At 41.9% G+C, this 14,106-nt stretch overlaps 1 protein-coding gene across 2 annotated transcripts in view; it reads left to right on the plus strand.

Moving 5' to 3' along the window:
• The window catches only part of LOC115179500 (zinc finger protein OZF-like), a 103,267-nt gene that overhangs the window by 86,660 nt on the left and 2,501 nt on the right, over positions 1-14,106 (plus strand). The gene's annotated exons all lie outside the window — the stretch shown is intronic.

A 14,106-nucleotide genomic window follows, 5' to 3' on the forward strand; every position in this document is an offset into this window, starting at 1 on the left:
AACAAATTCTTATTTACAATGACGGCCTATTGGGGTCATTGTGGGTTAACTGCCCTGTTCAGAACAACAGATTTTTACCTTGTCAGCTCAGGGATTTGATCCAGCAACCTTCCAGTTAAGGGCCCCAAGCTCTAACCAGTAGGCTTCCTGCCGCCACTAGATTGTCAGACCCCGGTGGCTTCTCATTGTTGAAAGACAACAATCATTTTTTTCACCTCTTCCACACCGACTTTACGGAATTCAAAAGTACATTTCTTGTCTTTCATAATTTGGTCAGATATACTTGGATATGTAGTGTCAGCGTTTGTTGCTGGCATGTCATCCCTAAGTTTGTTTATCTTGGCAATATCAGTGGGTTTTGTGATAAATGAGCCATCTGATTCAATGTGTGAAGGAGCCGAGTTGGATTTTTTTCCCAGAATTTTGTTTAATGTGCTCCAACGCTTTTTACTATCATTCTTTATATAGTTTCTCTTTGTTTCATAGTATAGTTTATTTTTATTTCATTTAGTCACATGATTTCTTAATTTGCAGTACATTTGCCAATCAGTTGGGCTGCCAGACTTCCTCATCAATGCAAGGAGATTCCTCATCAATGCAAGGAGATTTAACAGTTTTTACAGTCATTTCCTTAATGCGTGCTTATTAGTAACTGGAATAATCAGTTTAATAAATGTGTCAAGTGCAGCGTCTGGTTGCTCCTCATTACACACCACAGACCAGAAAATATTCTAGAAATAGCATTTCACAATCAACATCTTGATCAACTCTATGCAAAGGAGATGTGTCCTGCAGGAGGCTACGACCCGTTCTCATGTAATGTGGTAGGGCCATCCCAAGGATCCCGGAATGCACGGACGGTGTTAGTGGGGGAACAGGAAGTTCCGGGAAGGCGCCCACCATTCTTCAGTATAAAGAAATCGCCAGAACGATGCGGTCTAGAAGATAATCTTCGTGTCCGTTTCTATTTATTACTACAGGTATGTAATAGCACGTTTAAACTTTCTAAAGAATATATTTACTTGAGATTTCTGAATTCGTTTTGCAAGTTATTGATTTTGTGTAAAATTCACGAGCTGGTAAAATGGCGGCACCACTCGGTCTGCGTCAACGGATTTCTTTATTTTTTTATTGCAACAATAATAACAATATTACACATTAGTACAGGGACATTCCTGTGAATACAATTAAAAAAAATGTAAAGTACAGGCAGTGAGGGTGCAGCAGAGAGACAATTTCACGGTTGCACTACTGTTTTGAAGCTGAATGTGATGATTATCAGTTTTCTACATGTGTACTAATATTCAGAGACATTCAGTTGTTTCTGTCTTTATTTATAAATGTTACTATGGTGTGAACAGACATACTATTGGTTTTGATTGAAATAATACAGTGAAGACAAGGTTATTCAGGAAAATAGTACATAGTGCTGCCTAAAACAAAAGGCAACCTTGTACTAAATGGTTTTTGAGACATTTATGCGAATTCAGGAAATCTGCTATAGTTGAAATGCCTTTAAGTTCTGTAGCCTAATTTAAAGTGTATACTTTGTCTAATGTGAATTAATGAATGTTTTGTTGTCAATGCTTAGCTACCAGATTTATTGAAATGAGATCAGTGCTTGACTTGGACAGGAGCTCACTGGAGCTGAGAACCGTCACCTCAAATGTCTACTGTTTGAGCTCATGTTCCTCTTATAGAATATTAGCTTTACAGTATTGTGGAGCTCCTGCACCTAAATATAAACCATATTTTTAGAGAATAAATAAAGTGCCTGAACTGTCAAGACTAACTTTTGTGTCCGTTTCTCTTTATTACTACTGGCCGCCTCAGATTAACCATGAGGGCGGTAACATCAACAATGAGGACAAACCCAGCCTGCCTCTCTCCTTCCACACTGAGTCCAAACCTACAGTCACTGGGTCCTGATTGTGACAGTGGAGCCCAGTTTACACTGCAGGGTCCAGAGATGGCATCAGTGAAGCTGGAAGACTGCAGTCAAACACTGGAGCTGAATGTCAACATTAAAGATGAAGAAGAGGAGGAGAAGATTGGGACATCTGTTTCTCATGGTAAGAGCAGGTTCTATCTAACTAAGTTTGTTGTTCGTTCCAACTTCCTACTGTGCATGAAAAGTTGCAGTAGAACTGTTTCATGATGATGTAACGTGGGTCGTATAAAGGGGACCAAGGCGCGGCGTGTAGAGTGCTCATACTTTACTTTAATGATAACACTTAAACAAAACGACAGCCAACAGTTCCGTCAGGTGATACTCACAAAACAACTACCCACACCAACACAGGAAAAGCAGGCTGCCTAAGTATGGCTTCCAATCAGAGACAACGATAGACAGCTGCCTCTGATTGGAAACCATACCTGGCCAAAACATAGAATGCCCACCCATCTATCACACCCTGACCTAACTAAACAGAAAAACACAGCTCTCATAGGTCAGAGCGTGACAGTACCCCCCCCCCCCCCCCAAAGGTGCGGACTCCCGGCCGCAAACCTGAACCTATTGGGGAGGGTCCGGGTGGGCATCCATATTTGGCGGCGACTCTGGTTCCGGGCGTAGAACCCCCCCGCCCACTGATCCCCCCCGCTTCTGTGTGTCCGTGGGAACCAGACCGTGGGTCATCGCCGGAGGCTCTGAAACGCCAACCGCCGCTGAAGACTCTGAGCTGAAGGCCGCAGCTGAAGGCTTTGGGCTGCGGACCGCCACTGAAGGCTCCGGGCTGCGGAACGCCGCTAACGGCTCCGGACTGGGGACCGCAGCTGACGGCTCCGGACTGGGGACCGCCGCTGAAGGCTCCGGGCTGCGGACCGCCGCTGGAGGCTCCGTACTGGGGAGCGCCGCTGGAGGCTCCGTACTGGGGAGCGCCGCTGGAGGCTCCGTACTGGGGAGCGTCGCTGGAGGCTCCGGACTAAGGAGTGTTGCTGGAGGCTCCGGACGGAGGAGCGTTGCCGGAGGGTCCGGACTGGGAAGCGTCATTATCGGTTCCGGACTAGTGACCGTTGCTGAAGGCTTCATGCTATGGATCATCACAGGAGGCTTCACACCATGGATGATCTCTACAGGTGCCGGGCTATGGATTATTCCTACAGGCTTTGTGCCAGGGTTTATCCCTGCAGGCTCCGGACCATTTATAATCCCTTCAGGCTTTTTGCAAAGGATTATTTCTACAGGCTCCGGGCCATGGATTACCTCTAGAGGCTTCGTGCCATGGAACATCCTTACAGGCTCCGGGTCATGGATCATCAGTAGAGGCCTCGTGCCATGGATCATCTCTATAGGCTTCGGACCATCGCTTATCACTGGAGGCTTAGATTGTGGAGCGGAAACAGGTCTCACCGGACTAGGAAGACGCACTGAGGACCGAGTGCTCAAAGCAGGCACCGGCCGTACTGGGCTATGGAGGCGAACTGGAGGGAGAGTGCGAGGGGCAGGCACAGAACGTACTGGGCTACAGAGGCGCACTGGAGAGAGAGCGCGAGAGGCAGGCACATGCTCACCACAATAAGCACGGGGAGTTGGCTCAGGTCTCAGTCCTGGCCCAGCCAAACTACCCGTGTGCCCCCCCAAATTTCTTTGGGGGGGCTGCCTCCCATTCTTCCCCGGTAAGCTCCGATACCTCTCTCTTACTTGCCCCCAAGTCCAGTTTCTCCTTTCTATCCACTCCTCACTTGACCAGGTGTCCATTTCTGCCCGGGCACGCCGCTTGATCTAATCATGGTGGGTAGTTCTGTAATGCGGGTCGTATAAAAGGGACCAAGGCGCGGCGTGTAGAGTGCTCATACTTTACTTTAATGATAACACTTAAACAAAACGACAGCCAACAGTTCCGTCAGGTGATACTCACAAAACGGAAAAAACTACCCACACCAACACAGGAAAAACAGGCTGCCTAAGTATCTGTATCTCTGATTGGAAACCATACCTGGCCAAAACATAGAAAATAAAAACATAGAATGCCCACCCATCTATCACACCCTGACCTAACTAAACAGAAAAACACAGCTCTCCTAGGTCAGAGCGTGACAGATGAACTGTTAAAATGAAGCGGTAGATGTTATTTCATGCTACTGACACTTGCATGGTTTGACACCAGTATTGCCAGAATTAGTTTTATTCACTGGGATATCTGGAGTGATCACTAAATAATTGAAGTAGTGTTTTAAAGTTATATGACATGAGTCTGTGTAGATACTAACCCTTGTGATAGTGAGTAGAGGATGACACTCCCCATCTTACCCACTAGAATAGTTTTATTCCTCTTTTGTATTGCACAACCTTCTTATATGAATACATTCAGTGCATTCGGAAAGTATTCAGAGCCCTTGGCTTTTTCCACATTTTGTTACGTTACAGCCTTATTCTAAAATTGATTAAATAAAGAAATTATCATCAATGTTCCTCACAAAGGAAACACAGGTTTTTTAGAAATGTTTGTACATGTATTAAAAATTAGAAACAAAAATACCTTTATTTACATAAGTATTCAGGCCCTTTGCGCTGAGACTAGACATTGAGCTCAGGTGCATCCTGTTTCCATTGATCATCCTTGAGATATTTCTACAACTTGATTGAGAGTCCACCAGTGGTAAATTTAATTGATTGGACATGATTTAGAAAGGCACACACCTGTCTATATAAGGTTCCACATTTGTCAGTGCATGTCAGAGTGAAAACCAAGCCACGAGTTTGAAGGAATTGTCCGTAGAGCTCCATGAAAGGATTATGTCGAGGCACAGATCTGGGGAAGGGTACCAAAACATTTCCAAATAAGTGTAATATGCAGTTGCAGATAATGCAGATTACTCTAAGAACTAGAGCCAATATTCACATAAAAAATAGAGGATTTACAGTTCCAATGCTTCTAGAATATCACCGGTTTGCAAAAACTCAAAACAGATCCCAAATATTATGAAACTCTGGGGCTTTCTTTTTAACTATATAAGTATATTTGTCAAAAGCCAGGCTTGACGTTAATTATTTTAACCAACGACCAAGTGAGGGAATTGACATGCTTCCAGTGGAGAGCAATTGAACGTCTAGCTTGTAATAGACAGAGGTCAACCATTTTATTTTCTCTCCTATGTAAAGAGAGATTCTTTGGGTAAAGATTTAGGAGGCATAGTTTAGGGATTAGTGGTATTGGGGCAGAGGTCATCACAGAGATATAGCGCAGTACTGAGCTCCAAAACGTTTGTATCTCAACAAATTCCTCCAGGCAATGATACAAGGTGCCTAAATGTGTGTTACATTTAACACACAGCTCTGGGGTATTAGAGTCACATTTGTGGAGCTTAACAAGGGTGATATATGTTCTCATTATCCAATCTCGGGCGGGTGTTTATTGTCTGTATCTGAGCTCTAGAGCATATCATACCCCAATACACTGTACATATCCGAAAGTGGACCTAGAAGTTTGTCCTTAAATATCTATTGGGAGCCCATCTGGACCTGCCTCTTTACCTCCCTTCATATTGAAAATAGCATCAGATATTTCAACACCATCCACTTCCTTTTCCAGATCCAATTTAGTGTCTTCTGAACTAGAGGGAACATCAAGACCTGATTAGTTCTCAGGAGATTCAGTGTTGTAAAGTGTGTTGTAGTAGGAAGCAAATGTTTGGTTTTTTTCTACAGGATCCATTGATAATTGTCCTGTTAATTATGAATTGCAGGAATGGCTCGGTCTGAATTGAACTTCTTAATGCACCAGGCCAGCAATTTAACAGGTTTTCACCATGATCATAGGACTGTTTCAGCCTAGTTAAGCTGTTTGCAGCCTTTGAGGTGGAAAGTTCTTCATACTGAGCTATAAGAGAAAATAATTCCATGTTTACTTCTACTGAGTTATCCAAAAAAGCTTCCCTCTGCAATTCTCTGATTTTGCTGTCCAGCACTCATTTTCTGATTTAAATTTCATTGAGTTGATTTGAAACTGGTAGAATGTATAGTTTCCCCCCCAATACATGCTTAAGAGGCTTTCAATCTGGTACTCACTGACATGTATTGAACACTAAACAAATGACAAGATCCTGAGGGCCATTGTCCTGCCATTCATCCGTCGCCATCACCTCATGTTTCAGCATGACAATGCACAGCCCCATGTTGCAAGGATCTGTACACAATTGAAAATGCTGAATATGTCCCAATTCTTCCATGGCCTGCATACTCAGACATGTCACCCTTTGAGCATGTTTTGGATGGTCTGGATCAACGTGAACGACAGCTTGATCCAGTACCCGCCAATATCCAGGAATTTCGCACAGCCATTGAAGAGCAGTGGGACAACATTCCACAGGCCACAATCAACAGCCTGATGAACTCTAGGCAAAAGAGAGGGAGGCATTGGCAGCTACCCACTTCTCCAGTGCTTCATTTGTAAATTGGGTGGTGCCGGAACCAAAAGTGAACCCAAGAGGGGAGGTGACCTGGGGGGCTCTGAGGTATGTCGTGACTGTCCTGATCAGGTCAGGTTACAGGAGACCAGAACCCTACAGATTATCTCTCACCCCAACAGAGGAGGAGAGAGCTAGGGGTCTGAAGATGTGGGGGTTTTATGACCCCTCACGCCCATGATTTATCTTAGGCCACAGACAAAATTCCTTTGTCCTCTCACTATGGAGAACCAGCCTCAGAACATTAAACATGCTGTAAAGGGACTTTGGAACAATGGTTTCCGTCAGCCACAATGGTGGTCATGATGATAGATGGAATATGAAAATGTATGTAATTTTTGTTTTGTTATTAAAGGTTAATAGATGACGTTATTACAAAAACATTGTAACTTTAAGAGTTTTCCCCGTATATGCCTGAAGTTTATACATTGTACGGTGTGGAAAATGTCCAAATCAAAGAGAATGTTTTGGTATAGATGCAATGTGAAGTTAGTTGTCTAAAATTGGATTTGAATAAAATCTAGACCTTGCCTTTTAACTTGGTACGTCCAGAGAATTGCCCTAAAGGCGGTTACGCCCACTTCTGACCCGAGGGTATAAGACATGGGAGTTAAGAATGAACAGATCAGACTAAGTGACCCAAGCTACAGCCGAGGTCTAAAAAGTCAACGAACCCCAAAACGCAACACAAGGTTGAAGACAAATCTCTTTTCTACCCAAGCTACGGATGAGTAGCTGTGTCTAAGTGGGTGAATTCAAGCCGAACCACCTAACCTCCACTCTCCATCGAATCGTGGTATCTACACTGTTTCATTCCTAGGCTGTGAGCTCTGAGCTACAGAGCTGTCTGTCCTCAGAAGACCCCTTCCAGAGCAAGGGCGAGGAATCAGACCACTAAGCCAAAAAGGACACTGACATCGTGAGGACAACCAGAGAGTTGCGCCGGAGAAGTGCGTCATTGAGAAGCCCAAACGACCCACGCGGAGCTTCCCATCTGAGACCTCCAACACGTAATTACGTCATTATATTCTGACCCATAAGAGCGGCAGTTCGGGGCAAGGCTAGGGTTAAAATAAGCATAGCTGACAAATGCACCCAAATGTATATTTCTCTCGTGTACTTTCTCTGTTTCTCTCTTTTAAATCCCCATTTTTGGTAACATGCACCATAGTGTGTTGCCCCGTTATACTAAGTTCTAATCAATAGCCTAGACTGTGTTTTGTGTATCTTTTATCATTATTTTAGCTTTCTAGTAAATAAATAATGAACTAAGATAGGTGTGGTAAACTCATTGGTGGGACCCGGGTCCGTGCAGATTCCCGGATTATGCGACGTTCAGACATGAGACTGTAGAGGAAATTGATTAATTAGCGACTGTTGTAAAATCGATATTCTGATATTCTTTGAGTTAATTTGGGAAATAGAAACTCAATAAAACCAATTTTCCCATGGTGCCCCAGGTTAATGAGTTAATAATTGCTTGATTCATTTAATCACGCAATTAGAAACCTTTAATCATTCGATGAGCAACAGTCGTCACATTAACTAATACAACGTCACGACAGGTACCAGAACATATTAAATAAAATACCTTTATAATAAGGCATTGCATGCACTATCATGGCTTTAGTGTACTGGCAAAGAGCAGTGGTGTGGAGCCGCTTGCAGAAGTTGTACACATGGAGTACATTTATTGTAGCCTGGAGTCCTGGTAAAATGTTGCCTTTAATAAACAGATTTCTTGCGGTTCTACATCATTTTAGATGGCTGGAGACTTTTGCAGAATCTTTTTTAATACCTCTCAATGACCAAAATGACCGACTCCTTTGACACTGACAAACTGAGAATCTGAGATCAATAAAAACGACCTTGTCTCTAATCCATCAATAGCCTAGGCCAGGTGTGAGGAGAAACACATTGTACAATATGAGGAGGAAGTTATAGTCCTTAACAAGCTTTCCAGTTTCACTGACTCACCCAATGATGTTCAGCTCACTCACCGGCCAAAAGCTCATCTTTCTCTTGCTTTACTTTGTAAAACTATGCTGTTTGCTCAATAGACCTATTTGGAAGTTGATAACTTGGTAACAGACAGATTAGTATGTTCTATTCAGCAGGATCTATTTGCTTTACAACCTATGTTTTCTAGCGATTGTATTAGAAATATAATAGGAAATAAATTATGAAGTGCAATGCTGGAGAGAAGAGTTGCTGGCTCATGTCTATAACAGCACAGAGAGGGAGAGAGATCATAGAAAGTGAATCTCATTTTAGTTCTGTGAGAGATACAGGCGTGCTTCTCTCTCACCACAGCAATGGCCACGCCTTGGTCTAAATAGGCTACAATGTTGCACAAACCATAAACCTGGGATGGCCCAACATCAATCAATTCACAGAATATCAGGCACGTTTTCACATTACGTTTTTTTAGGAGGCATGACAATTACAGAGGAATCCAAATGTAATTACTCTGATGGCTTTTATTAGGATTTGTACATTGCAAATAGTGGACATTTATTTTTCATGCCACAAGAGCTTGGTTACCTGATCCTGACAAATAAGTTCCAGAGCGAAAGACTACAAAACTGAGAGGTGCCGGAAGATCCGGCTCAAATTAAGTACCGCCCTTCTCATATAATGGGGTAGGGACATAATAATCCCTGAAAGCACGGAGGGTTGCACCATATTTTTTTATAACTAAACCGGACGTTTGCAATGGGAAGAGTTGAGTCATAGTGGGCAGAGCCAAGCACAAGGTAACGAGATCCTATTAGCGCGTTCTAGCACACATCTGCATATTTCTGTTAGGGAACGCCTCCTCTGTGAATATTTATTATGGATCCCCATTAGCTGCTGCTGTTTTTTAAAATAAAATTGTACTGCATACTTGTGGAATAGAGTTCCATGTAGTCATGGCTCTATGTAGTACTGTGCGCTTCCCATAGTCTGTTCTGGGGCATAGTGGGCAGAGCCAAGCACAAGGTAACGAGATCCTATTAGCGCGTTCTAGCACACATCTGCATATTTCTGTTAGGGAACGCCTCCTCACCTCTGAAGCGCTCGTGTGCAATAACTCAAGTCACCTTTGCGTTCCTTCTAAACAAAGCGATTTATAAAAAATATAAAAGATAAACTTCTACAAAACGTAGTCCACTCTGTTCATAACAGATTTTAGTTTGGTAGTGAGTGGAAACGCTAAGCGCATACTTCACATTTATACATCTGGTGAAATATCTGTCTCATTGTTCTATCTGTGGCTGCACTGTGGTTGTGGGGGAACAGGAAGTTCCAGGCAGGCACACACCATTCTTCAGAATAAAGAAAACGTTTCAGAACTGTGATGTTAAGAAGATAACCCTTGTGTCTGTTTCTATTTATTACTGCAGGTATGTAATGGCACGTTTAAACTTTCTAATTTCGAAAGAACATGTCATACCATGCTAGGTAACATCCGTTAAGGTATCATCACGTTTGGTAAAGGGTTGATGTGTTATTTTTGTGTCAAACCGAGTGAACGTGATACACAGATATTCACATAGCTAGACACTTTGGGTTTGTCTGAGTGGATGTACATAATTTCCTCAAGGTCATTTAATAAAGAATCCATTTATTTAAAATTTCTGAGTTTGTTTAGCATGTTATTGGTTTTGTGTAAAATTCACGAGCTGGTAAAATGGCGGCGCCCACTCGGTCTGCGTCAACGAACTAAAGTGCGGGTGCAGAGAGACATTTTCACGGTCACACTACAGTTTTGAAGCTGAATGTAATGAATCAGTTTCCTACATGTGTACTAATATTCAGACACATTCAGTTGTTTCTATATTTATCTATAAATGTTACTATGGTGTGAACAGGAAATACTATTAGTTTTTTATTTGAAATGATAGTGAAGACAAGGTTATTCAGGAAAATAGTATAGTGCTGCCATAAACATACTGTAATCTTGTACTAAAGGCTTTGTTGTCATTTATGCATTTATGTGAATTTGGGAAATCTACTATAGATTAAGTGCATTTAAATTGTGTAGCCTAATTTAAAGTGTATACTTTGTCTAATATTAATGAATGAATGTTGAGTCAATTCTTAGCTACCTGATCTATTGAAATGAGATCAGTGCTTGACTTGGACAGGAGCTCACCAGAGCTGAGTACCAGTACCTTCTACTGCTTCTGCTCGTTTCTTTTATAGAATATTAGCTCAAAAGTATTGTGGAGTTCCTGCACCTAAATATAAACAGTACCGTCACCCAAAATGAGTATCGGCACCTATTTCAGTCCAAGTCCAGCACTGAATTAGATAATTGAACATGAAGAAATATAATATATTTTTAGAGAATAAAGAAAGTGCCGGAACTGTCAAGATTAACTTTTGGTGCCTGTTTCTCATTGTTACTACAGGCAGACTATAATGAAGTATGAGAACAGTGAGGACAAACTTAGCCTGCCTCTCTCCTTCCACAGTGAGTCCAAACCTACAGTCACTGGGTCCTGATTGTGACAGTGGAGCCCAGTTTGCACTGCAGGATCCAGAGATGACATCAGTGAAGCTGGAAGACTGCAGTCAAACACTGGAGCTGAATGTCAACATTAAAGATGAAGAAGAGGAGGAGAAGATTGGGAAATCTGTTTCTCATGGTAAGAGCAGGTTCTATCTAAGTTTGTTCGTTCCAACTTCCCACTGTGTATGAAAAGTTGCAGTAGAACTGTTTCATGATGAACTGTTTTAAATGAGAAGGTAGATGTTATTTCATGCTACTCAGACTTGCATGGTTTGACACCAGTATTGCCAGCATTTGTTTTATTCACTGGGTTATCTGGAGTGATCAGAGAGTAGACTAAAGAAGTGAAGTAGACAAACTGCCAGTGTTTTTAAAATGTGTCTGTAGTTACTGTTGTGGAAATATTGAATAAAATATTTCTCAGATACCGGAGCTTGTGAATTCAAATAGACTTTATTACAAAAGTAACAAAGCCGAGCAATTCCATGGAAGAACTGATTCTCCATTCTTAGTACTCAGCTTTTATACAGTTTTACCCTTATAACATTGTCACTCCACTTTATGTAAAAGATTAATACCTTCTAGCTTTGGCCACTTTAATCTTGCTGCCTTTCTTATTGTCTCAGACATTAGGGCATAGATTCTATTGGTGGCGTGACATACAGACATGCACACTCCTACTGCAGGTCTAATGGTGCCTATAACTGATTAGCTAATGTTCCTGTCCATAGGTCTTCACAAGTTCAGGCTGATGTTGTCTATGTACGATTAACCCATGTGCATGTCCAGTAGCCTTCACAAGATCAGATATGGCCCAGACCAGTCATGTCTGTGTTGGTCTACCTTGCCTCATCCACACGGATTATGCTTATGTTCTGTTTTTTACATGTCTAATGGTTAACTCGATGTTGATCAGGCTCTGTACATTCACATGGGCTCAGCCTTCATTCTGCTTACACATGTCTAATATTTAACCTTATATCGATTCTACTTCAAAGAGAACAGTATCGGTACTGAAAATCACCAGATGACTCAATTCTCTAACATTACTAACCCTTGTGATAGTGAGTGGAGAATGACACGCCCCTTTTTAGCTTTCAACTCTTACCCACTTAGAGTGGTTTTATTCCCCCTTTGTGTTGTACAGCCTACTGATATGAATACATACACTACCGTTCAAAAGTTTGGGGTCACTTAGAAATGTCCTTGTTTTGAAAGAAAAGCACTTTTTTTGGCCAATGAAAAATAAAATTGATCAGAAAAACAGTAGACATTGTTTTGTATTGTTGCAAATGACTATCGTGGCTGGAAACGGCAGATTTGTTTATGGAATATCTACATGGGTGTACAGAGGCCCATTATCAGCAACCATCACTGCTGTGTTCCAATGTAATGTTGTGTTAGCTAATCCAGGTGTATCATTTAAAAAAAGTTTTCTAATGATCAATTAGCCTTTTTAAAATGATAAACTTGGATTAGCTAACACAACGTGCCATTCGAACACAGGAGTGATGGTTGCTGATAATGGGCCTCTGTACGCCTATGTAGATATTCCATAAAAAATCTGCCGTTTCCAGCCACAATAGTCATTTACAACATTAAAAATGTCTACACTATTTCTGATCAATTTGATATTTTATTTTACAAAAAAATTGCTTTTCTTTCAAAACAAGGACATTTAAAAGTGACCCAAAACGTTTTTTTTTTAAATGTAGTGTATGTCACCCGGTACAGCCAGAAGAGGACCGGCCACCCCTTTGAGCCTGGTTCCTCTCTGTTTCTTCCTAGGCTCCTGCTTTCTAGGAAGTTTCTCATAACCACTGTGCTTCTGCATTGCATGCTCTTTTGTGATTTTAGGCTGAATTTCTGTAAAGCACTACGACAACTGCTGATGTAAAAAGGGCTTCCTAAAATAAATTTGATTGACATGTACAGTACCAGTCAAAAGTTTGGACACCTACTCATTCAAGGGTTTTTCTTTCTGAATTGTAGAATAATTGTGAAGACATCAAAACTATGAAACAACATATATGGAATAGTGTAGTAACCAAAAAAGTGTTAAACAAATCAATATATTTGAGGTTCTTCAAAGTAGCCACCCTTTGCCTTGACAGCTTTGCAAACGCTTGGCATTCTCTCATCCAGCTTCATAAGGTAGTCACCCGGAATGCATTTCAATTAACAGGTGTGCCTTCGTAAAAGTTCATTTGTGGAATATTTTTCCTTAATGTGTTTGAGCCAATCAGTTGTGTTATGACAAGGTAGGGGTGGTATACAGAAGATGGCCCTATTTGGTAAAAAAAACAGGTTGATGTTATGGCAAGAACAGCTCAAATAAGCAAAGTGAAACGAAATTCCATCATTACTTTAAGACCTGAAGCTCAGTCAATCTGGAACATTTCAAGAACTTTGACAGTTTCTTCAAGTGCAGTCGCAAAAACCATCAAGCACTATGATGAAACTGGCTTTCGTGAGGATCGCCACAGGAATGGAAGACCCAGAGTTACCTCTGCTGCAAGGGATAAGTCAATTAGAGTTACCAGCCTCAGAAATTGCAGCCCAAATAAATGCTTCAGAGTTCAAGTAACAGACACAACAACTGTTCAGAGTAGACTGTGTGACTTAGGCCTTCATGGTCGGATTGATGCAAAGAAACCACTACTAAAGCACACCAATAAGAAGATACTTGCTTGGGCTAAGAAACACGAGCAATGGACATTAGACCTGTGGAAATCTGTCCTTTGGTCTGATGAGTCCAAGTTTCAGATTTTTGCTTCCAACCGCCGTGTCTTTGTGAGACGCAGAGTAGGTGACCGGATGATCTCCGCATGTGTATTTCCTACCGTGAAGCATGGAGGAGGTGTGATGTTGTGGGGGTGCTTTGCTGGTGACTGTCTGATTTACTTAAAATTCAAGGCACATGTAACCAGCATGGCTACCACAGCATTCTGCAGCGATACGCCATTCCAGCTGGTTTGGGCTTAGTGGGACTCATTTGTTTTTCAACAAGATGACCCAACACACCTCCAGGCTGTGTAAGGGCTATTTGACCAAGAAGGAGAGTGATGGAGTGCTGCATCAGATGACCTGGCCTCCACAATCACCAGACCATAACCCAATTGAGATTGTTTAGGATGAGTTGGATTGCAGAGTGAAGGAAAAGCAGCCAACAATTGCTCAGCATGTGTGTGAACTTCAAC

The sequence above is a fragment of the Salmo trutta genome, chromosome 39 (genome assembly GCF_901001165.1).
Source record: "Salmo trutta chromosome 39, fSalTru1.1, whole genome shotgun sequence".
In the NCBI taxonomy this organism is placed as follows: Eukaryota; Metazoa; Chordata; class Actinopteri; order Salmoniformes; family Salmonidae; genus Salmo; species Salmo trutta.